This window comes from the organism of the source record quoted next, unplaced genomic scaffold, assembly GCF_019419815.1.
Source record: "Pyrus x bretschneideri cultivar Hongxiangsu unplaced genomic scaffold, Pyrus_bretschneideri_v1 Contig36, whole genome shotgun sequence".
Taxonomy (NCBI): domain Eukaryota; kingdom Viridiplantae; phylum Streptophyta; class Magnoliopsida; order Rosales; family Rosaceae; genus Pyrus; species Pyrus x bretschneideri.
The window spans coordinates 4072114-4095887 of NW_025999679.1; the positions used below are offsets into that span (position 1 = coordinate 4072114).

Below are 23774 nucleotides of genomic sequence, written 5' to 3' on the forward strand. Positions count from 1 at the left end.
AGGAAGTTTGAGAACATTGCGCGACGAAGGGTTTGTCGTGCAAAACCCTGCACTAAATGTAGTATTGATTCCTCTCATTCAATAGCATTGATTCCTCCTAACTCAGAAAACTGACCGTTTGGTGTAAATGTTCATATCTTGCGCGACGAAACCTTCGTCGTGTAATATTTACGGGGGTAAAGTTTCGTCGCGCATTTGTTTGCTACCAAAAAAAGACTTACCCGCGTTTTTCTCCCACACTTTGCGCAACAAAGTCGTTATTTCGTCGTGCAAAGCCCTTTTGCAAGACAAAATGTTTCATCACGCATTGTTCGACGATTTTGCACGACGGTGGGTCATTTTCTTTGCGCAAAACACACTAGCATGACGAATTTTGCTTCGTAGCATAAAGATCTGTCATGCAAATATTTTTTTCTAATGGTGAGTAAAAAATTTAGGATTGTTTTCCTATTTTCAAATAATAAAAAATTACTCTTATCACATTTTTCATATTATATTTGTACTATATTTTTAATTGATATGTGATCCATATATGATGGTAGATCCTACCTCTATTAGAAAAATAGTATCGAAATGTAATAAACGTGGCATTACACTTTTTAGTGGGTAGGTATCATTCATAAAATTGGAAATTTCTCTTTTTACAAAAAGAGAATATTGCTAAACCCGCGTCCACCAAAGTTGACATTTCCTCATTTGGTTTGGAGAACAAAGTGAGGCCCAGCAGATGATCTTTGGTCCAACTTCACATTCACTACATGGAACAAAATCTTAATCAAGAAAGGGTGTGTGACGCCTATTTTTTCCTGACCTCACACGTCACATGGGATAACCTCGACTAACCATTGTTAACTAATACATATTGTAATATTAGTATGATAAAGAGAAAACTAATTTAGAAATTAAATTGAACTTCCACATTTGTACTCATTAAAACTTTCGATTACTTTCCCTTATCAATCTACATGTGTTTGTAAATATGAATACAAGTGATATCACGACTTTAGAGCTCATTTGAAAATACTTTTAAAATGACTGAAAACACTTTTGGTAAAATTTTGATTTTGGATCCAAAATCCATTTAGATTCATATGTGTATGTATATGAATACAACACAAGTGATATAACTTTGGAGCTCATTTGAAAGTGTTTTTTTTAAAATTACTAAAAGCGTTTTTTGTGAAATTGATTTTGGATTCAAAAATCACATTTTTTAAAGAAGCATCAGATGTATGCTTCTTGCGGGAAGCACTTAAAGTGCTTTACTAGGATCCTATCTGTTTCAAAAATATTTTCACCAAAAATGTTTTCAGTTATTTAAAAACATTTCCAAACGAACCCTTAATTTACACTAGAGGAAGGAATAAGGTTTAAACTCGGTACGTAGTGAGTTAAAAATGAAGTTCATAACCAATATAGCAATTCAACACTTGCATTTTGATTCATATATAATTACGTTGCTCACCTTGCAACCGAAAGGAGAGTTTTTATCATATATAATTAAGGTTCTCACTTCCACAGCATCTAAACGTCTCTGAAAGTGCTTATACATAGCCCCTGCCATTGCAAAAGTAGCATTATCCTCATCAGATGAGGAGTTATCACTCTATGGTTGAGCCATTACAGTTTGGTGGTTGAGCGGTTTTTGAGAATAAAGGGATTGGAAGCTTATGTATTATAATGATATTAGAGATAACGATCCAACAAGTTAGTTTGAGAAAAGAAATCTGATCTAACGGTTGGTGGAAGATGAAATCTTATCTTGTCTGATTTCCAAGAATATGCCAATCAGATAGAAAAACCAATGGATAAGATTGAGATAAGATAATCCAATCCAACGATGGTTATGAAATAAAATCTTATCTTATTTGATTTCAGAGAATGTGTCAATCAGATAAATAAACCAACGGATGAGATGGAGATAAAATAATCCAATCCAATAGTTGTCATGAAATGAAATTTTATCTTGTCTGATTTCATAGAAACAAACCAATAAATGAGATTGAGATAAAAAAAAATAAAATAAAAAAAACCTAATCCAATCGTGCATAAGTGATGGAATCTAACTTTGTCAGAATTTGAATATTTTAGGTTGAAAGTTCATTAAAAAAAATTTAAGATAACACACCTAAAAATTGACTTAAGAAAAATTAAGGCAAAAATAAATTTAGTGCCTATTCAAATTACTATGTAAATAAATATATAGTGCCATATAAACCCCGAAAGGTATATAGCCCCTCATTGTGACGAATTCCTTTTTAGAGCTCCAAAGATTCCTTGAAGCTCTAAATTGGACTGTCCACCACTTTTCCAGTCCCATATAAAATCCCTCATTGGGGATGCTCTAAACATATTCATATCGCTTTCCAAAAGATTCTGGTTTTTCCCGAACGAAGTTGTCCTCTGGATAGTAGGTAGAACAATGCCTTTGCATACAGTGACACAAGGAAAGCAGGTTCTGCATTAGAACTTGTGAATTTCCTTTTTAGCATTTGAAGGTATTTGGGTAAATTTATACATGTGTTTTGCCATATTTGAAAGTTTTTATAAAATCTGGCATTTATGAAATTAAGATCAAATTTCTCCACCCGGGTACGTAAGAGCAGCTCAATCCAGGCCCTGCCCCTGGGTCTTCCCTTGTCTGATCAATAAAAGCCAAGAAAAACTCTTACTCTTGGCGGAGTACATAATTTCCAAATTTTCTTAAACATCTTATTAGTACAAGAATGAGGAAGCGGCTCATTTAACAATAAACTTAGTAGAAGGATTTGGAGTCTCGGACCCAAACATAATAATCCTTCTTTCTTTCAAAGGGATATGAATAACAAAAATAATATCAACGACATGAACCAGAACCAGAGACGGAAGTTTAGGAATGTCCCAGCAACGATCTCTAATCACATTATTTACCGTTAACGACCAATCAATCAATACATTGACGCTCTTGATCAGACAAACAAGGAAAAGCTCCATAACATTGTCGACAATCTAGCGGATGCCTCGAAGCAAAATGTCTCATGACTTAAGAATACCTTTCCAAACTATAGAATGATTAACCCTTGGAGAGGCCAAGAAAAATGAATTGTGTCTAAGATACTCAAGGGTTGGTTTGGTACAGTTGTTGTTTGAATAAAAAAATATAAAAAAAAAAAAAAAAAAATTGCTTCTACTGTGCTGTGAGAATAAATAATTGCAAAATAAAACAATAGAGTGTTTGATAAATTTTTTTGTAAAAGTGTTTTTAGCAAAAAAAAACAGTGTTATAATGTTTGGTAAATTTTTATGTAAAACAGTAATGACTATTAAATGATCAAAAAAGGTACAATACTGGATGTGCTATTAGTTTAATTTTCTTAACAAATAAAGGTCAATTACTAAATATATTGTACTTTTTTTTAAATATTTATAGACTTAAACTTAAATATTATTTAGTACGAAAAATTACTTGAAAATATGAAATATTTTAGGCTAAATAGCTAGGATTCATTAGTACAATATTGTTGATGTACTTGAAAGCAGTGTAACTAGATATTCATCAAACTTGCTGCTATTCTATTTCTTAATACTTCTATCTTATGTGATTCTTCAACTTGATAATTTTGGTATTCTTCATCTTCATCATTACTATCGCTCTCTTCACAAAAGTCACTGGAGCCATAAAAATGGTGACCACGTTCAGAATACCTCCGTATGTCGTTATGAAGAGCCATTGTAGCAATGACAATCTTCACTTGCTTATTGAACGAGTAATTAGGCATATCCATTAAAATTGCCCATCTTTTGTTCCATACCCCAAATGTTCGTTCAATGATGCTCCTAAGAAAAGAATTCATGTGGTTGAATACCTCTTTATGACCTCTTGGTTCGGCACCCCTACCAAGGCCAGGATATGATATCTTTCACCTTTATAAGGTCCCAAATTACCTCTCATTTGTGGGTACCCTGTATTTGCCAATAATATTTTTTTGACAATTGAAAATTTTTGTTTTGTAATAATGTAATAATTATACAAAGCGTGCATGTAAAATGTTACAATAAGTATGAAGATTCTGGTAAAACAAGTATGAAGATTACCATTTGGAGGCTTAAAAAAATTTAAATTTGGGTTTCGTAGCACGGATAAAAATACTCTTGTATCATGTGCAGTGCTTTCCCATCCGGCACAAGCAAATGTGAATTACATGTTAAAATTACATGTAGCCATAACATTTTGAGTCGACCTTCCTTTCCTACCAATGTATGGAACTTGATCCAGAGGTGGTATTGAAGCATCAACATGTACTCCATCTATGGCACAAATACAATCCTAAAAATAATAGTATAGAAGAAAACCGTCAACCTACACTTATAGTTTGCAAAAAAGTTAGAAGAAGAGTCAAACTTTACGTTAAAATGAGGCATGTATCTTGTATCTTTCCTTATTTCTTGAGGAATACCATGAACCTCTGAATCCATCGGTGTGATAATATCTATTGCCATCTTACACATAATATCCAATATAACATCAAAATATCTACTAACAGCCTCACCAGAATGTTAAAATCTCTCTTGCGATGATCTATTTTTTATATCATGTCCCAACATATGCAAGAACATTCCTAATATTTCTAGTGCATTCATTCTCCTCGAACCTCTCACTCAGTAATTAGTTTGCAAGTCATTGGATAATCAATAAAAGACATCTTTGTTCATCCTAAACATTCTATAGCATTGCATGTAATTCCCTTGTAGTACTTCTATTAATCAAATATTACATGTTTGGGAAAAATTCATACACGGAGTTTTGTGACATATTTTAAATAAATAATATGTTTTAACAACTCTCGCTACAACACATATAATTAGTCTATCCTTCAAATCCTCCTCATCATCATCATCATCAGAGGTGTTCATATTGAATATACAGCTGCAACCTAATACATAATTCAACATTCCACAAGTCATAATCCAACAATCAATAAGAAGTCATAATCCCACATTCAAGAACAAGTCATAATCTAGCGGTCAACAAGAAATCATAATCCAACATTCAATAAACACAAAATAAAAGCAACATTCAACACATAGTTGTAATTCATAGTTTCAGTTCATTGTTTTTTGTTAAACATAAATTTCAACCAAGTAAGCCAGACTTCGGGATGTTTTATGGTAGCGAACATCTCTCGCTTCTCTGCACTACAAAACAAACAAGTAGCAAACAATCATAACTAGCTAGGTGGTTCACAACCAAGTAATTGTGCAACAACTGCAACCACTTTCGGAATACTACTGCCTATATGAAATTGCCTCATCAATGAGTTTGCAAAAGTAATCAATTTTCCCTAATTCTCACTCAGTAAAGGTGAAACCAGCCACTGCAAGCACCCAGACCTCATTCCCCAATTTATTTTGTCGACCCTCCTTCCACAATTTCTTTTTCCGACACCATTCCTCCAAACCTTATCCCTTTATTGCTGGAATTTACCCACTGAATCAAACCCATAAACATGTCTCGTTCCAAACCTCATCCCTTCACTCTTCCCTCTCCTCTTTCACTCAGACTCTCCCATTCCCAAATTAAAAAACCCAAACAAATAAATAATAAAATTTCAAACAAGTGAAGCTTACCAGAGGAAGGTTGCCGAGTCGAGAGAACGCGACCTGGAGAACGAGAGAGATTGATGAGTCAATATTATATTATATATTTTACCCTACTCTTAGTATAATTTGGTAATTATTTTGGTAGAATTTTGATATTTTGCTTTATATTTTCAAAAAACATTCGACTTCCTCTGGAGAAAAATATGATGAAACTGACGAATTTTGGATTGATTCGAATTGGCAGACGTTCGTGTGTCTCTTGGTTTATTCATATCAAAATTTTGGATTTTTCTACCAAACGGTTATTTTCTAATGATTTAATAAAGGAGCAGTACGAGTTGTTGGAAAGTGACGTTTCTGGGCTTAAACTGTGATTTTGGAGCCCAAGATGAACCCAGATGGGTTCGTGGCCTTCTGGAAAAGTGTTCAGAATAGTCCAAGCTTTAAATCCAGCTATATTGGGTCAGTTTTGAAGCTGATTTGGATCCAAAACGAGGCTATATAAATTTCTAGGCGAATTTATCAAGTCAATTTAAGATTATGTTTCTTATTTTATTTCAATTTATTTAGTTTCCTAGTCTTATTCTAAGACCTTTTACTAGAAGGATTTTATTTAGAATAGTATAAATAAGCCTTTTTGGCCAGCCCTAGGGAGAACACACGCACTAGTTGGAGAATTGCTTTCGACAATTCAAGTTTATTTTCAAGGTGTTTTCTATCCATGGTTTTGATAATATTTTGTTTTATGATTGTTCGTAACTAATTTATGTTTGCTAGGGCGATGCTTGAGCCTTAGCATGAATATGTAGTTTTTATTTAATTGTTTATGATATTATGAATGTATACTTTGAATTATTAATCACTGTGCTTTAAACTATCTTTGTGTCTAAATGATTCGCAACCATTAGGATGTTTAGATAAGTAATTGGATGCAATTCAGTCGAAATGCCACCGAAGGATTGAGTATTGCTTCTTGTGATTGATAGTTGTAAGTTCACCTAGGTCGAATGCCACGTCTTAGGGGTTGCATAGTTTTTTAAAGGATTTTAAAAAAGCGTAATGAGTCATGCATGTTTATATTTGATATGAATGCCACAGACAAATTGCATGTTTAATATACGTTCTAGCTTGAATGCCACAGGTAGAATATGCATTAAGAAAACCTAACCTTCCAAGTTGCATGGGTAATTCATAAGTAATCGGTAAATCTATATAGAATTGTTAAGGGGACGGCGAAACCCTAGATTTTTACAATTTGGCTTTCAAAATGTTTACTTTTGTTTTCTTTACTTTGCTAATTTCTTTAATCATTTTAATTAAATTCGTTTTTATTATTTTTAAATTCAAAATTAACCTTTTTCAATCTTTGTTTTCAAATAATGAATTAAGATTTGGTATTTACATAAATTATATTTTATACCTTTTTAGTTCCGAAACTGAGGATCTCGTGAAATCCACCAGTTTTTTGTCCGCCAGATTTCCAGTTTGTTGTGCCTCGTATTCTTCATCTTTGCTATCACCGTCACTTGCAAGACTCTGGCACAGAGAGCAAGCATGCATGAGAAATCCTGGCATACATTTTTACCTAATCTATGATTTGGGGATGAAATTGTAGGACGATGGAGTGGAGTTTTACCTTGTGGGTTTTGGCTCTGAGTACTGGATTTCTGATTTGGGAGCCAACCTGAGACTATGACGAATTTGCAGCAAGGATGGCTTGAATGTGGGCAGTGATTGATCGCAGCGAGCTATATCTTGTTTTGGCTGAAGACAGAGGGCTTAGATGCAGATCGATGGATATGGATCGAGACTAAGTTTGGGGGTGGATCTATGAATTTTTGGGCTTCTGCATGACTTCTGGGTTGAACCTGCAAACACAGCATACACAAGTATCAAATCAGAGAATTTCGGCATATCAATAAGCCCATGCATCTAGTTCTAAATGGAGTTCATACAACTTTTGGTCATGAAATCCTTAAGAAATAGGAGATATTTACATTGGTGTGCACTTGTACATTGATTCGACGGATTGAAGCTTCAATTTCCAGAGACATGGAGATTTGGGAAGAAATGACAGAAATCCAGCTATGGAGGCACGGCTGGGTATTTGCTTTGGGTTGGACAAATCCAGAACCATTGGAAGAATTTAAATGACTAGAGAGCTAGGCAGAGGTTGTTTTGTTTTTAGAAAAACTAATAAAAAAATGTTTGAAAATTTTGAGTTTTAACGACAGTGACAAAATAAATAGTAAAGTAAATAGTACCAGAATTAATTTTTTTAATCTAAAATTGTAGTTTTTTGTTAAAATAAACATAACCGGAAGCTTTTTGTTAAACTTTTTTTTGTTTTTTTTGTTACAGAGAATGGAGAGACATGAGAGCTGCCGCTCTATATTCTCTGAGAGAAGCGGCCGAGAGTTTCCAAGCTTAAAATGAGAAATGGGAAATGAAAGAGGTGTGTTCTAGGTTTATTATGGTGCGCGTGTTCCCTTGCATGCCGAAGCCCGTTGGGTTGATCTATCTTTTGCTGGTTGATCTATCTTTTGCTTGATCTATCTTGCAAGGTCCCATGATTTCCAAGCACCAGGGCACATTTCGAACCCAGGTGTGTCCATTCCCTTTTCTTTTCTCTTATTTTGTGTTTTATTTGTTTTATTTTATATTTTATTTTATTGTTTTCTATTTCTATTTTCTTTTCTTTTTATCTTAGGTTATTTTCTTTATCTTTGATAGTCGTTTTATGTTTTCTAGGACTTAGTAGTTTTGTTATATGTCTTTTATTTGTTTTCCACACCTTGAGGACAATGTGTGATTTAAGTGTGGGGGCGGGAAATAAGAATTTTTAAAATTTTAATTTTTGAATCCAATAAAAATTTTCATTCTTTTAAGTTAATATCTATAGATTATTTTAAACATTAGAACAAATGGAATTGGTGAAGGTTAATCCCATAATAGAGTCTTTTCTATTTAGCTTTGCTTAGACACTAATTCATGAGTTATACTATGAAAATTTGCACATTCACACCAACGTGGTTTGTGGGGAGTGAGATTGAAACACTTACTTTTAGTCTAAGTTCATTTTTAATTTTTGCTTAACATAAAGTAATGTTTAGTTCTTGTTACCAATAAAGTAATAATTGTTCCACCCAAGGCTTTGCCTAGTAACCGGGCCAGTCCTACCTAATCAGTAGTGATTCTCGCGTCAAACGGTAGAGCTTTGGCATGGGGCATGGTGGTTAGTTGGTTTCTTAGTCTTTTTCAGCTCGAGTTAATAAGTCCTTAGGGGTGTTCCACACCTGGTGCTCTAAAGCCCTTGTGATTAGGGAGTCATTGACCTAAAGCTCGCTACATGGGTTGGATTGAAAGCTTAAGTGAATTAGCATTGCACGACCACTATTGTTACTGAAAAAAAAAAAAAATTATAAAATAGCTATCTTTAAAGTCAATGTGTGTGGAATAGAAAGGACGAGGGGTAAATGTTTTGATCGAGTCTCCTTAGCTATGTTGGTTCACTTTACACCAAAGGAAGGTTGTGAATTCTTTTCTAATTGATTCTAAATGGCTTAAACTCTATGGTGGGATTAGCTAGAACTTTTGAAAAGATTTTCTGATTTTTAACGTTTTCTATGGATTGCAACTTTGAAGGTGAAATTTTTTGTCAAAGATCACTGAGATGAAGGACACCTTCTTTCAGATCTGGTGTGAGACGAGGTTCTAAGAGAGTGGCAAGATTGATAGCGTGAGAAAGGAAGGCAGGATCGGAAAATTGAAAAATTCATTTATTTGTTATTGTTCACCTGTGTTTCTTCGACAAAAGCTAGTTTTCTAAAGCTAGTTTTTCTAGCTACGAATTTTTGACTTTTTTTCACCCAAAACTTTGAAGTAAAAAAAAATTGATTTCGAGTGTTTACCAAACACTTAAAATGCCCTGATTTTTTTTTTTACACCCATTTTTTTAAAAAGTTAAGTATTGAGTCTAACAAGATGAACCCACCAATTGGAATTATCAGTGATGAGTACCCTCCATCCAAGCTTGGTAAGAGCCGTTTTATTAAAATAGGTCTAAGTCCCAAACCACCCTTATCAACAGGTTTACAAACCTCTTTCCAAGCAACAAGGGGAGCACCAGTAGCACCCTAAAAGAAAGATCTACTTGCATGATCGATAGCTTTAGCAGTACTCGAAGAGCACGGAAGGCAAGACAAAAATGTGGTTAGGCATGCTTGAAATAGTTGATTTTAACAAGGTTAACTTACCCGCCCTGGAGAGAGAGCTACTTTTCCAACCAGCAAGCCGTTGTTGAATCTTGAGAATTAACTCTTTTGGATTAATTGTGTCTTTCAAAATGAATCCCAAGTATTTCCAATGACAATTTTCATTATGTAGAAAATTGCTTATCCCAAACATATTAGTAAAGAAATATAGTGAAGACCCATCTTTAGAAAACTTCATTTCAATCCCTAAAGAATATCATGTTTTTAATAATACTGTATGTAAGATGAAAAACTAAGAATAGTGCTTTGACCCATCTCCACGTCAGCTTATTATTCCATGTTAGATTTAATTACTTTTCTATGAATTTAGTGTTTTTTAGTTTGCCTACCCTTTTTATGGATTCAAACACACACAAAAAAGAAAAAAATGAAAAGCATTTTGTAATCATAACTAATGTACGAGGCCTAACGAATCAATAATCCAAAAATTATCGGACCTAATGAACTAAAACATAAAAAAAAACACAACCTGTACCAAATTGATCGGGCCTAATGAACTAAAACATAAAAAATACAAACCGTACCAAATTGACTGGATCGAATCTATCGGACCTAATGAACTAAAACATAAAAAGTACAAAACATACCCAATTGACCATACCGAATCTATCAGACCTAGTGAACTAAAACATAAAAAATACAAATTGTACCACATTGACCGTACCGAATCTATCAGACCTAAACTATATAACGTACCTAATTTATCGGACATAATTTATAAGACCTAATGAACTAAAACTAAAAATACAAACCGTACCAAATTAACCATACTGAAACTATCGGATCTAAACTATATAACGTATCTAATTGACCTTACTGAAACTATCAGACCTAAATTAGTGCATTCTCCACACAAATTATGAGAGCTTTCAGAAGTATGAAAATGGACCTGGTTATACAACATTCAAACTTGAATAAATATAAAAAACAAAAAGTAGGTAGTTAAAGACAATAAAGATGACATATTTTTAGAAAATGAAGATGGAGGTTACGTTTATTGGTGATAATGAATCTACGGTTGCATTTTTCAAACTTTGATGGTGGAGGTTACATTGTAGATAATAAAGATGCATTCTTGTAAATAGTAGTAGAATTTGTGGTTTTATTATAAGTAACATGTCATGGTGCATTAAAATAAAAATCATTTAGATATATATATAGAAAACCTTTCAAGTTATATTCTAAGAAGTTTTTGAACTCATTTAACTTCTTTCTACACCCAACTTATTCTCTACACCCATATTATTTCTAATTAAAGAACTAATATCTCTTTAAACCCAAATTTATTACCTAAACTACCCTCCCAAATCCAATTCAAAATATAAAGTCATCTTTACACCCATTTAAAAAATAAATTCTCAAATTTAATAGTTTTGTTTTCAAAGAGACTCGAAAGTTAAAAAACATTATGGGTCCTTTGTCCTTTCTCCCACCGTGATCTCTTCAACTAACTAGCCCCAATTCCAATCCATGTCCAAATTCTTCAATTGTTTTCATGGCAAGTGTCAATATATCTAACAAACCCTTGAGTTTTAAACAACGATACTCTTTGTATATATACTAGTGACTAGTAAGGTTGCTGTTATTAACATTGGAGAAAAAAATTGTTGTTTAAAACTAACATTCATCTTCACAGGTTACAGTTTTTGTAATTTATACTCGTATTTTTCTAATCAAAACCTTGAGTTTTAAATATACCTGAATCTTCTGAGGGTTAAAGTTTTTGTGAGCATATTCAAGTACAGTAGCTGTTATTTTGGGCCATAAACCAAATTGTTTTGTTTGCAATCTAATTGATGTGGAGATCTCCTATAAACAAAGATTAAAAAACTTATATTCATAGAAAGGGTTTCATATATAGAAAAGAGATCATCTCCGGATCTTTCCCTCCAAAGCCTAAGAATCAAGTGATTCGGGCTTTTAAAATTTGATCAAATGACTAAAAACATAGAAGTTAGTAAAAACTTTTTAAAAGCTATAATAATTTTTTACCGTTGGATCAAATTTTAAATGCCCGGATCATTTGATCCCTGGACTTTGGAGAGAAAGATCTGGAGAGGATCTCTTTCCTCATATATATCCCAGAAATTTGGTGTGTGCAACAGTTTTTTAATACTTTCACTTCGACGGTGTAAAAAGTTAAAACTATGAGCAATCGCAGATTGACGAAAAAAAATTAAAAATCAAATACTCATCTTCAAACTCTATAAAAAAAAAAATTGAAACCAAACAAACAAAAAATTTCCATAAGTCGAGTCATAACTTAGTTGGAGGATTGATCAAAACTTTATTATGGAAACTTTAAAGGGAGCTTGAATGACATTATTTAATGAAAATCATGTAACGAAAAAAAACTTTATTAACAAAAAAACCATGTAATGACATTATTTAATGAAAGGATAGTGTTAGGGAAACTAATTTTTTTAAACTAAATAATGTGGTTATTGATGATTAGATTATTACTTAAATGCTGATTGATGTGCTTATTTTATATTGATGACACATTATTTAGTTTACAAATTTAGTTTAAAATTTTGATCTCCTTAACATAGTTGAAAGACAACATAGTTGAATATAAAAAAAATAACAAAAACTGACGTGTAGTCTCACGCATCACGTCACACACTCTATCTCTTTCTCCCTCATTCCACATGTTTTATTTTTAACTCTCTTTCTTGTTTTCTCCTCTTTCATATATTCTCATAACCTTTCTCTCTCCACTCACCTCTCTCCTCACCTATCCACATCAACTTTCTCTCTCCTATCTCCTTTCACTTCTCCCACTCTCTCATGTCACTCTACCCTCACTCCATAAACAATATATATATATATATATATATATATATATATATATATAATTTTTTTTTATTTGACCATTGTTACATAATTTTTTTAGAACAAATTAAGTAATAATATTATAAGATAAAAAATGAAGAAATTTTTTATTTTTTAGTTTTATAAAAAGTGTTTATTTTAATTGCAAAACAATGCTTTTAACTTTAGTTTGGACAAGTTTTTAAGTTTATATCATGTCATATGGACACTGACTATTTTTAGAACAGAACATTGATTATTTCTAAAATTAAACATTTTAGAACTGAATACTACATATCCTTATTTCTTAAAGTTAACACTAACTATTACTAAAACATAACACTGACTATCTCTTAAATTGAACACTAGTACCATCAATAATTCTTAAACTGAACACTGATTATTTCTAGAACTGAATATGGGTACTATGACTATTTCTTATATTGGACACTGGTACTATCTATATTTCTTAAACTGAACACTGGCTATTTCTTAAACTGAAAACTGAATATTTTTATAACTAAACACTGACCATTTCTAGAACTGAATACCGATACTGTCACTATTTCTTATACTGAACACTAGTATTATCACTATTTGTTAAACTGAATGCTGACTATTTCCAAATCCCCATTAAAAGTCACCTTGTTTATGCTTGGTTGGTTACATCCCACGTTGAAACAGTGAAATGTGCAGGGATGTTCTTGATTCCATTTTACCCAGAAATCATTACATTCCAAGTTGCAACATCTTTCTCGTAATATCAAAAACCACACGTGTCATATCAATTAGGCCACAAACAGAATACATGTGCCCCAATAAATTTTGAACACAAACATTGAATTCTGGACTATGAAATATTAACAGAAATTTGGTTATAAATTACAGAATTATAAAATGTAACATGGGTATTTTAAAAAGATAACGATTGTATTTCATCCATGACCTCACATTACTATGGGACCATAATTTTTTGGGGTCAGAGGAAGGCTGATCTGAATACTGTTACCTAAGAAGTCTGGTCATGGGCTCACCAGCTCCAGGTAGAGTTGGATCAGACAGAGCAGCAGTGCCACCACCATTATGTTCTAGGGTAATAGGTGGAGTCCTAACAACTTCGCTGGATGACCATGCTTGTTCCGCAAGATACGTGATCTGATCTGGATATGGACTCAATCAGATCCTTATAAACCCTAGAGTTCCTACAATCTAGGAATTGGCGAGCGCTGATGAGTGCATATTTGAATATCTATTTTATCCCGAAGCTACATTTTCTTGTTAAATTTTGGATTGAAATGAAAGGAATTACATGGTTTTGCGTTTATATAATTAAATTAATGAGTTGGAGAAAAATCATGTTATAATTCCTTGGTTTTAATTTAATAGGGTGAATTCTTCTAATTTAAGTCTTTATGCCTATAGCCTTTGGTTGAAGTATAATAGATTACTTGGCTATAGAAGATACATGTGGCTTAAATCATTTTCATTTAACTTGCCTGCAAGTAACTTATTGGAATTACTTGGTGAAATCACCAGCACATGACAATTTGTAGAATCACAAGCTTAGAGCAACTCCAGTGAGACAACCCATCCCTAACTTTACGAAATGCCCTTGAGGCAAAGGCATTGATTTTTGTTGACCGCCTTGTTGTGTCACGTAAGATTCATTTTCTTGGCGTATCCTCGTAGTATTCATTGCTACTAACGCATGGGCATAAACATAACGTAATTTGGAGCTATAACGAAATAGTTATTAACGTTTAAGGTCGGGGACATTTTAGTAAATTTAACCTTCACTCTAGAAGGTTCCATATTTTCTGGAGCAATAGTGGGGAAAAGAAAGGAGAGAGAGGGACGGATGAGAGGAGGAAGAAAGAAGAGATGGTAGGGAACGGTTCGCCCAAAAGAAAGGAGGGGAAAAGGGTGTCCAATGAGGAGAAGAGGAGAGAGGGAAGTGAGGGAACCAATCAGAAAAGAGAAAATAGGAGGGAAAGGAGAAACCCAGCCCCAATTGGATCCCCTCAACCCGTTTTTGACCTGGATTTTCTGGGCATTTTTCCAACAAAATTTCATCAAATTTTCAAGCGATTCAAAGCCTCCATCACCTGCCATCATCATCGCGTCACTTCCCATTCCATTTTCCACCCAAACCCGATGGGGTTTCACCCCAATTTCGAGAAGAACCGATCGGGAGCTGCATGCTTCATGGTGGCGGAATCTGCCATTCCTGACCAAACTCCATCAACCACCACCCTAATAGACTTCTAACAACCCCAAGAACAAGGCCCAAGCATTGGATGAGATGTCAGAGTTAGTTTAGGCGTCGAATCAAGAACACCTATTTCAAGGGTTTCTGGCCGATCGAGGCATTTTTAGGCTACTTCCCAACCGAATTAGACTTTGCCCCAAGTATGAAACTTGATCCTCTCATTGAGATCTTCATTCATGTAAAATTTGGGAATTTTTAGAGTTGTTTGATTTTCCAATGAGTCGGGGTTGCCGACCGTCGCGTGCGGCGGCTCGTGGCCAGTGGGCCGACGCTGCCTTTTTAAGTTAAATTCGATGTTTTGATTTCAATTTGATAACTGTTATTTATAGTTCGATGTTCTGACGATGCGACCATTGGATCATCACCAAATCTTAATACCTTATAGTATGTAATATTTAAGGACCATATAAGGATTGGAAATCCGATGTACGGATCCTACCAAATTGAATTTCTAAGTTTGTAAAACAAATGTTGACAGAAACCTAATTCTAGCAATTGGCAGAGATCCGACTGTTGGATTGTAAAGATATTTTAGTATGTTGATTTAGAAGCATAGTGTGGACTTTGGGAAGTTACGAATTGGAAATCCATGGGCAGATGTTCTAGATTGACTTGTATACGGTTGTGGACCCTCCTTAGTTTATTTGGACGTCCCGATTCCAAATTCACACTCTGTTTTCCCAAATTTAATTGTTTTAGTGGAGTTTTACTAATGGGTCCTAATATTATGCTTAGGTGCGATTATTATCGGTGACTTCGGCTATTCTAGTTCGAATGGGTTCGACTCGACGACATGATCTGTGAGTGGGTCTTTTCTTTGATATATACATATATACATGTTCAGTTTCCATATATACATCTAATAATGAATTTTTTTATATGAATGTCGTAGTTAAATTAATATTTATCAGAAATGACGTAATGAAGAGAATTAGGAAATCATTATGAATCTTAAGGAATGCCTTAGCTAAAATTACGGCTATGAATAATATTATGATGACTAGAATTATCGAATCATTATTGCAGGACTACATTTAGGTTATTTGCTCATCATTTGCTGCACCTGTGTTTGTACTTGCCTGGGCCTGGGCCAGGGCCAGGCTTTCATGTGTATGTGCACATCGCATCGTATGCTCACTTTAGATCCATTGTAGGTGCCAGTGCTGTCGTACAGGTTGCCATAGGCAACTCCAACTCATATGTGCTGAGCATAGCGCCAGTCTTCACGTGATTGTAGTACTAGAGCCTATATCATTATTACACCCAGTCTTGTTCATGTCAGAATACCTCTGCATGAACTCGTGTGTCAGCATGTGTCGATGAGCACTCAATATGATATGTTGTTTATGTGAGATTTTGTGATTATGGATGTCATGCCCTTATTTACGAGATATTGTGCCGCAATGAATTCTTGAGATTTTGTAGCCAACGGTAAGTATTTTCTTATTATACGTAGTATGTATATTTTGGAAACTATACTTGTTTTACAACGATGGGTTATTATGTTTTCGAAAAGGTTTTTTTTTTTTTTTTTTTTTTTTTTTTTTTTACAAAGATTTATTTCTAGGCCCACTCACCCTTATTTCTCGCCCCTCCAGGTTTTATTCTTGGGCTTACATGTCGACGAGGATTCTTGGCAAGCTTAGTGTAGACGATTACCTTCGATGGTATAATTCTCACCCTATCTTACTGTACTGTACTTATGCTCTGACATCACGTGTGAAATGGGTTCATTCCCGCTTACAGCACACTCTTATATTTAGGCACTTTTAGGTTTATTATTAACATTTTTTACTACACTTTATGGCTTCGTCACCCTTCGGGTGTTGGCCAGCACAGGTTGATTCAAAGTCTAGGTGGACATTCCGGGTCGGGGTGTCATTTAGCCCTAAAAAATGCGCCAGCACCCAGCCCATTTAATCCACTCAGTGAACAGTAATAGACCCAATGAACAGTAATTGGTCAAAAGCATCTCCACTCCAAAAAAATGCGCTGGCACAAAGTCTACAAAATGCTCTAGCACTCAGCCCATTTAAAATATTATTAATTTTTTTTAATAAAATAATAAAAAAATTAGTTTTAATTTCGGATAAGATTTTTAACCAATCTTGTCACGCAAAGGAAGAAAAAGCTGCATAATTCTCTCCCATTTTCCGTCGTCAACCAGTCACACAAATCAAGAGAAAGAGAAGTTTTAGCAAAGTTAAATTGGAAATAAAGATGAGGATTAAGTGGAGGACTAATTGACATAAAGGCTATGGCAGGTGAAATACTAAGAGTTTAGCAAGGAGTTAAAATTGTATTTCCATTTCCTTTCATTTATGACAGGAAGCAATAGAGGAGGAAGGGAGAAATTATGGCATTCTATTCTTTCGGTTTTATCTTCTCAAACTCATGTCTTTCTTTTAGTTTTATTTAAAGATTATATTTAACTAATTTTTAGAAGTTAGGGGCTGTTTTGAAGCCCTTAATATGATTGCAAATATGTTATAACATTTCGTTTCAATTTCTTCTATGAAATAATGAAAATTGGTTTAGTACTTATATTAGTGATGAATTCTTTATATGTTTTATATGGATGCATACTTAGTAAGCATATCTAGGATTCTAATGCTATGAATATGTTTGTGACTGCCCTTATCGAATGAGGACCTACATATGTTCTAGAGTAGTGGTTGTTAATTGAGATTAACATGTGAACCGATGTCTAGGATAAGTAAGACAACACCAGTACTTATGATGCCTTGTGATGACTCAAACTCTTTTCTTTCTTAATAATTTCTACTTGTTAAATCTATGAACACGCCATTCTAGATTGCATACTAGGGACTAAGTTAAGTTGAAAACGCCATTCTCTTACCATACTACATAAGAAAGAGTAATATGTTGAGTTCTAACATTGAGCCAACTTGAGCATCTTCATCTGGAAATAAAAGGAATTTGAATGAAACATAACATGTTTGCATGATTATTTGGTGGTGGATAGCAATTCCCCTAACTCATTTTCTTAACTTGTGAACTACAATCTATTTTTATTATTTAAAATTCACTTCTGTCCTGTTTTTGTTCGATTTAATTAAAATAGCAAATCAACCCCAAAAATCCCCAAAATTTGTGTGAGTGTACCTCTTGTGTCTAGTGTCTGTATATAATTTTTTGTTGAATTTAGATAAGTATAAGTTGGTCTAACAATTGATTTTTTGGTGACTGGTCAATAGGGACAGCATCCCAGTTTTTGTGACATTTAAAGTAGTTAGAGAAAACAATCTTCTGCAGGAAAGACCCTTATTTTCATATGCTACAATTGACAAATCTAAGTGTTAATAAGGAAAATCAATAGGACATTTGTGTGCTACTTTGTGGTATGCTTTTAATCCTATCAGGCGTAGCAAGTAATCACAACTCCTAAGAGGGTGCAATATCTACTTTTAGATATTCTCTAGGATTTTGTTAGCTTAGAACGAGGATTTTATCCTAAAAGGTCTTTCTCCCCATGGTATAAATTGTTAGATATTATATGCTTGAGGTAGTTAAGGTTGTTTAGGATATGTGAGTAGAGATTATGACAAGTGTCAAGATCTTGTGAGTCTTGTAATAGCTTAGTACCTAAGCAATGTAACTAGATATATACAACATATAACTGAGAAGCAAATTAACAATTCATTCAATACAAAAGAATAACATTCTCTCTGTGTAAGTTTTCTGCACTTCTTTCTGTTTACATGGTATCTTTCGCCTGAAAAGCTTCGTGCTTGAAGGTTTTTGATCTTGGTTCTTCTGCTTCTGCTCATCTATCTCCATTGACGGTCATTTCTCTTCTTCTGGGGATCTTGATGATCGTTCTCTGCTTCCTCGACTGGGTGCATTCTCTTTTCTGCACACCAACTGTTTGTCACAAGTTCTTAGAGAAATTTTCATCTGGGTTTTCTCCTTTTTTTGCTACAATGGTGACTTCTGATCAGTTGACGATTCTTCAGTCTCCTATAACGTCTCTTATATCAACAATTTCCTCTTCTGTCACTGTTAAACTTGATGATTCCAATTATCTCACTTGGAATTTTTCAGATCGAATTGCTACTTGAAGGCCATGGTCTCATGGGTTTTGTGGATGGGTCGCATCCTTGTCCCACTCGTTCTGTTGTGACTAGTTCTGCGGATTCCTCTATTTCTGCTGACACTGATGAGTTCAAGATTTGGAAAATGCATGATCGGGCGCTGATGCAATTGATTACAACGACCTTATCTCCTTCTGCTATTTTGTGTGCAATTGGCAGTGCTAGTGCTTCTGACTTGTGGATTCGTCTCAAGGAACAGTTTTCGATTGTTACTCGGGCCACGATTTTTCAGATGAAGTCAGAATTGCAAAACATTAAGAAGGGCACTGATTCGATATCAATGTATTTGCAAAGGATTAAAGAAGCTCATGATCATCTTGCTGCTGCTGGGGTTCACTTCGATGATGATGATATTGTCATCTTAACATTGAATGGTCTCTCCTTTGAGTATAATACCCTGTGATCCATTATTAGGGGTCGAGAGAATGTTATTTCCATGAAAGATCTTAGATCTCAGTTACTTGCTGAGGAAGCAATGGTTGAAAATATTCCTGTTACCCCTTTCTTGTCTGCGATGGTTTCCAGAAATAATAGCACTGACTCAAAATCTTGCGGTGACTCTTCCAAGGCTGAAACCTCCCTCAATGGTCATTCATACGGAGGCTCCTTTGGGTTTCGATCAAACTACAACAAGAACAAAAACAAAGGGAAATTTCAATATGGTTCTCAGAATCGGTTTGGGAACTCTAAGCCTAACTATGGGAACTATACTGTGAATCACGCTCCGGGTATTCTTGGTACATCTCCACCAAGGCAACAGAGTTTTTCTGGTATATCTTGTCAGATATGTGGGAAGTTTGGACATCTGGCTCCCAATTGCCGATTCCGGAACTCTGAAACTGCAATTTCTGAGGGGTGTCAAATCTGTGGGAAAAAGAATCACAGTGCTAAATATTGTCATTTTAGGAATTCCATTGTGTCATCTTCAACTCCTACAGCTATGCATGTTACCAATACTCAGTCAAGTGACCCAAGTGCTTCTCCTCAACAGTTCTGGCTCACTGATTCAGGAGCATCTTCACACATGACTACTGATATTAGTAATCTGTCCCTGGCTTCTCCATATCCCACTAATGAAACAATTCAGACTGCAATTGGTGCAGGTTTATCAATATCTCATATTGGTTCTTCCACACTACACACTCCATTAAAACCCTTGCAGCTTAATTCGGTTCTATATGTTCCTAGATTGTCTCAGAATCTATTATTTGTACATAGATTATGTCTGGACAATAATTGTTGGCTGATATATGATGCGTTTTGCTTTTGGATCCAAGACAAGGCCACAGGGAGAATTCTCTTTCAAGGACGTTGCAGTAATGGATTGTACCCTATTCCTCTTCCGGCTAAGAGTAATACTGTCACTACAAAGTCTTATGTTGCATATCTTGGACATCAAGTATCTTCTAGTCTCTGGCATAATAGATTAGGTCATCCCTCCAATTCAGTGGTCTCTGTCATGTTAAAGAAATGTAATCTGTCTGTATTACCTGATTCATTGTTTGTGCTCTGTCATACATGTCTGGAAGGCAAGTTTTGCAAACTGCCCTTTGTTAATTCTGTGTCTAAGTCAATTCACCCCTTTCAAGTAGTTCATAGTGATGTATGGGGTCCATCTCCTTGTAAGTTTGTAGATGGTTTTAGGTATTACGTGACATTCATTGATGAGCGCACAAGACACTGTTGGCTGTTTCCCATTCTCAATAAAAGTGATGTTTTCTCCACCTTTGTTGGTTTTTATAACTATGTTTCAAATCATTTTGCCACTTCAATTAAAACCTTACAGAGTGATGGTGGGGGTGAATACCTTAGTAAATCTTTTCAACAATTTTTGTTGACTAAAGGAGTGAAACATCAATTGTCCTACATTTATACCTCTGAGCAAAATGGTTTAGCTGAGAGAAAACATAGGCATATCATTGAAACAGCTATTACCTTGTTACAAACAGCTGCCTTACCTCCATTTTTTTGGTCCTTTGCATGCCAAACTATTGTGTACCTTATCAATAGAATGCCATCACCTACACTTCACAATCAGTCCCCATTTGAGCTATTGTTTAATGTTGTTCCCGATATTCATCATCTTAGGATTTTTGGATGTTCAGTCTTTCCATTGTTAAAACCATACAACAGTACCAAGTTACAACCCAAAACTACCAAATGTATTTTCTTAGGCTATGCTTCCAAATACAAGGGGTTCATTTGTTATGACTTTCTCCATGACAAATTTTACATTTCCAGACATGTGATATTTGAGGAGTCTGAGTTTCCATATTCCAGCTTCTCTTTAAACAGTCCTGTTCCCACCACTCCTACTTCTAAACCGGTATGTGTCTCCTCATCTCCATCTATATCCATTAATCAAGAGAATCATGTAGTTACACTTCCATTCCCTAACACCACTATTATGCCTAGCTTAGATCATCACAGTGGTTCCCACGATGCTTCCTTACAATCTATTACTGCATCCACAGATCCACAATTCCCTGTGGCTCATGAGATTCCATCTGGATCCTCCAGTAGTGAATCAGCTTCTGAAAATAATCGTGAGTATGGTATTGCGGTTCAACATGAGTTTCAACCTGATCATTTGCAGGTTATCCTTCCCATTCCTCCTATGAATACTCACTCAATGCAAACACGAGCTAAAAATGGTATTTCAAAGAAGAAAGCCTATCTTTCAGTTGTACAAGATGATTGCTCATTGGCTATGTCTCAGATTGAACCTGCAACATATAAGTCAGCTCTCAAGTCTCCTTTGTGGTTGTCTGCTATGGAAGAAGAGTTGCAAGCTCTTAAAACTCAAAATACTTGGTCTTTGGTTCCCTTGCCTCAAAATAAGAACTTGGTAGGCTGCAAATGGGTGTTTAAAATCAAGAAACATTCTGATGGCTCTATTTCCCGGTATAAGGCACGGCTTGTTGCCAAAGGGTTCAATCAAGAAAAAGGCATTGATTATGGGGAAACCTTTAGCCCTGTTGTCAAACCTACCACAGTGAGGCTGGTTCTAGCTTTGGCAACTCATTTTGGTTGGTCTCTGCAGCAACTTGATGTGAAGAATGCATTTCTTCATGGCATTCTTCAAGAGGAAGTTTATATGTCGCAACCACCAGGCTTTAGTGATCCCAATCACCCCACACATGTTTGCTGATTACATAAGTCCTTATATGGCTTAAAACAAGCTCCAAGGGCTTGGAATGAGAGATTTACCTCGTTTCTTCCTTCTCTGGGGTTCCTTTCCACATATTCAGACCCTTCATTGTTTGTTAAGCATGATGAACAGTCTGTGATTATTCTTCTCCTGTATGTTGATGACATTATAATTACTGGCAGTGATTCAAAGGCTATTACTGCAGTAATTACAGCTTTGACTAAGGAGTTTGATATTAAAGATTTGGGTCCGCTTCATTATTTTCTTGGAATTCAGATTACTCAGACTTCTAGTGGCTAGTTTCTTTCTCAATCCAAATATGTTTCAGACTTGCTGGTCAAGGCAGATATGGTTCATTCCAAACCTTGTTCCACACCTTGTTTACCATATAATAGGTTACTCAAGGATGATGGTTACCCTTTCAATAATCATTCTTTATATAGAAGTATTGTAGGTGCTCTTCAGTACCTTACTTTCACTAGACCTGATATAGCTTTCTCAGTTCATCAGGTGTGTTAGTTCATGCACTGTCCTATGGATTCTCATTATGCTGCTGTGAAACGCATTCTCAGATATTTGAAAAGTACTGCGGAGCTTGGCATTCAGTTCGCACAAGGGGAATTGGATTTACATGCATTTAGTGATGCTAACTGGGCTGGCGATCCCAATGACAGGAGATCCACAACTGGTTCAGTGGTGTATTTAGGGCCTAATCCTATTTCTTGGTCTTCGAAGAAACAAAATACAATCTCTCGGTCCTCAACCGAAGCTGAATATAGGGCACTCTCCAGCACTACTTCTGAAATTGATTGGATCAAACAGCTTCTTCATTTTATGAAGATTGATGTTCCTTGTCCGACTACATTGTTTTGTGATAATATGTCCGCAATAGCTCTTGCTTATAATCCAGTTATGCATTAGCGGACGAAACATATTGAGATCGATGTCCCCTTTGTGCGTGAAAGGGTTGCAAACAGGCTTCTGCAAGTGCATTTTGTTTCTTCGAATGAACAGTTTGCTGATGTCCTAACCAATGGTTTGTCTACTCCCTTATTTCAAACGCACTGTTACAATCTCAGACTTGGCAAGCCTCATCCTGAGATTGAGGAAGGATGTTAGATATTATATGCTTGAGGTAGTTAAGGTTGTTTAGGATATGTGAGTAGAGATTATGACAAGTGTCAAGATCTTGTGAGTCTTGTAATAGCTTAGTACCTAAGCAATGTAACTAGATATATACAACATATAACTGAAAAGCAAATTAACAATTCATTCAATACAAAAGAATAACTTTCTCTCTGTGTAAGTTTTCTGCACTTCTTTCTGTTTACATAAATACACCCATTTAGGGTTTATCTCTGGTATTCAATCTAAACACTTGAATTCTCTAGCCCACTGCTTGAGTCTAAAACTGTTCACTAACTTAACTGTCGGAGAACCTTTAGCTGGCACACACACCCCCTCCCGATCTTAGGCTTGATCACAATCGTATATTGTTTTGCAGGTATAAGAGTTCAAAGCACTTTCTCCTCACACGGTGAAGCAAAAATTTGGTCCCAACAATTGGTGCT

At 35.1% G+C, this 23774-nt stretch overlaps 2 long non-coding RNA genes across 2 annotated transcripts; both read right to left on the reverse strand.

Annotated features, from left to right (window-relative positions):
* Positions 1 to 4710: 4710 nt before the first annotated feature.
* LOC125480835 lies at positions 4711 to 6388 on the reverse strand. The gene is made up of 2 exons (XR_007261102.1): positions 5608 to 6388; positions 4711 to 4913 (listed from the first exon to the last, which is right to left on the reverse strand). It is a non-coding gene; the product is annotated as an uncharacterized LOC125480835 (long non-coding RNA).
* Positions 6389 to 6989: 601 nt separating this feature from the next.
* Positions 6990 to 7996, reverse strand: LOC103936715. Its single transcript, XR_007261104.1, has 3 exons — positions 7578 to 7996; positions 7217 to 7448; positions 6990 to 7116 (listed from the first exon to the last, which is right to left on the reverse strand). It is a non-coding gene; the product is annotated as an uncharacterized LOC103936715 (long non-coding RNA).
* Positions 7997 to 23774: the final 15778 nt, after the last annotated feature.